The sequence below is a fragment of the Leiobunum rupestre genome, chromosome 2, assembly GCF_980474605.1.
Source record: "Leiobunum rupestre chromosome 2, qqLeiRupe1.1.hap1, whole genome shotgun sequence".
Lineage (NCBI taxonomy): Eukaryota > Metazoa > Arthropoda > Arachnida > Opiliones > Sclerosomatidae > Leiobunum > Leiobunum rupestre.
The window spans coordinates 90,940,004-90,942,895 of record NC_143385.1 but is presented as its reverse complement, the minus strand read 5'-3'; positions in this window follow the sequence as shown (position 1 = coordinate 90,942,895).

Here is a 2,892-nt window from a genome sequence, read left to right as displayed (position 1 = left end):
ATGTTTCTTGGATCATTTATTTAAATCCAGTGTAGCTCTGAAAATGGCAAAATAAATATAATTAATTAAAAGCTAACAAACAGCAAGCAAATAGTAAGAAATTTTTTGATGATATTACATATAAAAGTGAAGTATCTAAAAAGAAAAAAACCGTTGTTGTGGGTTGTTGTTTTAAATCAATTAAAAGGGAAATTAAAAGCACGTGCGGGATTTAGAGCAACGTTTAAAATCATCTCAAAATTAAAAATGTCGTTATGGTATTATGACGAAATCGGCAATTTTTAAATACCCGTTGAATAATTTTATCTTTCAGATAGGTACGCTAACATTACGCGATTTTCGTCGGCTTACTTATCAGAACCAAAAAATCTATGGTTAAATCCACTTTTTTCATTAAAAAATATCGAGAAATGAATTAGAAATATTTAAAATTTAAGTACTATTTATTTCAAATAAAAATGCAGAATAAAATATTTTGCATTTTTTATTCCAAAACGAAACTAAAACTTAAGCTTCACTGTTTGTCGTCTGCTATGTCGTCTCACGAAGTAATGAGGGCTAGATATAAGCAATTGGGTTTCTTAAAATTCATTTTGCATGTGAAAATACGCCGCCATTTTAGGGTATTAAAGCAGGTAAATAAGTCTGCTATACTGCTATACCTGACAATGTAAAGGTACTGTCACTCGCAAAAACGTTATTTTGAAATCGGTCTATTTGAGCATTTTCGAAGAAATGAGGGCTAGATATAAGTAATTTGAACATTTTTAATTAGTGGTTTTACTCGTTTAATCGGTTATCAAAAGCTTTACGTGAATTTATACTTTATAAAAAGTCGCTTTTTGTCAAAAAATAAACAAACCTTTCTCTAAAGGTTTTAATTATTTACAAGTTAAACACGTTAATGCCTTGCAACGATTTCAGTGACAAAATCGAAATTTTCTCATGTAAATACCAAACTTAAAAATTGATTGGTATGTAAATAACCAAATTTCTAAATTTTTGTTTATGAATGTTTTAATATTGTATTAATGTATAGTTTATGTGAAGACCCTACAAAACATGTAAATGTAAATGAAATCAATTTAATGTTTTTTTATCGTAGCGAGATAGTGACAACTGCTGCTGTTGTTATCCTGTAAACTGTTTTACTGCACAATAAACAACCATTCTGTTCTATCCTAACAACGCTCTATTAATAAGTAGCAGCTACGCCAGGAACAATTGGCTCAAATATATCAATAATTGGAATTGAATTATCTGTTTACCAATGCTCGTGCCATCTCAATTCAAAATTCAACTGCTTATTATTAGAATGTTTCGATTTCCAAGGTAATATCACATTTCTGGTTCTTCTCATTTATATCTGCTTAGGAATAACTGTATTTGATTCTTAAACTATGGTTTCATGCAGATAACACCCACTTTATCTTCTCTGATCAAATCAAATCTGTTCACCTAATCTGAATTTCTTCACTGATCTGCTTTTTCAAGTTCCATCCGTTAATCAAGCAGCTACCCAATAACGATATTAGAACAATACTATGCTATCTTATTAGTCAATAATAAAAACATTTAGGCACGGAACAACTTGGATTGCGACTCCTGTTGGCCCACACTGTTTCGCGACTCGTTTTGACTAACAATGTTTCGCGACTCTTGTTGGCTAGCAATGTTTTCAGTTTGGTGTTGACCAACAATGTTTCGCTGTTAGTGTGGATCAACAATGTTCCTGTCTCGCGTTCGCGCAAAATGTTTCGCGACTCTTGTTGGCTAGCAATGTTTTCAGTTTGGTGTTGACCAACAATGTTTCGCTGTTAGTGTGGATCAACAATGTTCCTGTCTCGCGTTCGCGCAAAATGTTTCGCGACTCTTGTTGGCTAGAAATGTTTTCAGTTTGGTGTTGACCAACAATGTTTCGCTGTTAGTGTGGATCAACAATGTTCCTGTCTCGCGTTCGCGCAAAATGTTTCGCGACTCTTGTTGGCTAGAAATGTTTTCAGTTTGGTGTTGACCAACAATGTTTCGCTGTTAGTGTGGATCAACAATGTACCTGTCTCGCGTTCACGCACAATGTTTCGCGACTTTTCATGACCAACAATATTTTACAACTCGTGTTGGCTAACAATGTTTGGAAACTCGTCTTGGCCAACAACGTTTTGTGACTCGAGTTGGCCAACATTGTTTTGGGACTCGCGTTAGCCAACAATGTTTCGCAACTCGTGTTGGTCCACAATGTTTCGCAACTCGAGTCAGCCAACATTGTTTTGGGAGTCGCGTTGGCAAACAATGTTTTGCGACTCGCGTTGGCCAACATTATTTCTCGAATCGTGTCCAACAATATTTAGCAACGGGTGTTGTCCCGCAACGATTGGTGCTGACCAAAAATGTCTGGCAAAAATGTGATCTCGTGTGAAAAGATCTTTAACTCTATTCGAAGGCATATGCGAGCGGTTGATTTGGAATGAACGGTCCTCCATATTACCGTGTATCGCGTTTCATTCCATCGCTGCCGATTCAAATAATTGCCACGGCGACATTAAGAGATCGACGACCTCGGTTGTATCGATTATAATTCTCTATTTGCCGATGTAAGAACGAATCATTAATATCCCGATGATTTAGTCAACTGCGAAAAGATTATTACCAATAGAGCATAAACGTCGTTAATGCGATAGAGTGCGAACCAAACAAATAACCTCGAAACGCCGTATCGATTTTCCAAATTTATATTCGGTCAGAGCGCGCTAAATTTAATTAGATAATACCATTACCCAAAAACAAGCGAAATTAAAGCATCTCTCGCGTATTAAAATCGAAACCGGCCTTCGCCGTATTACCGACCTATTAATTTTCCTCTCCAAAAATGTCAATATAGAATTTCTAAACTAG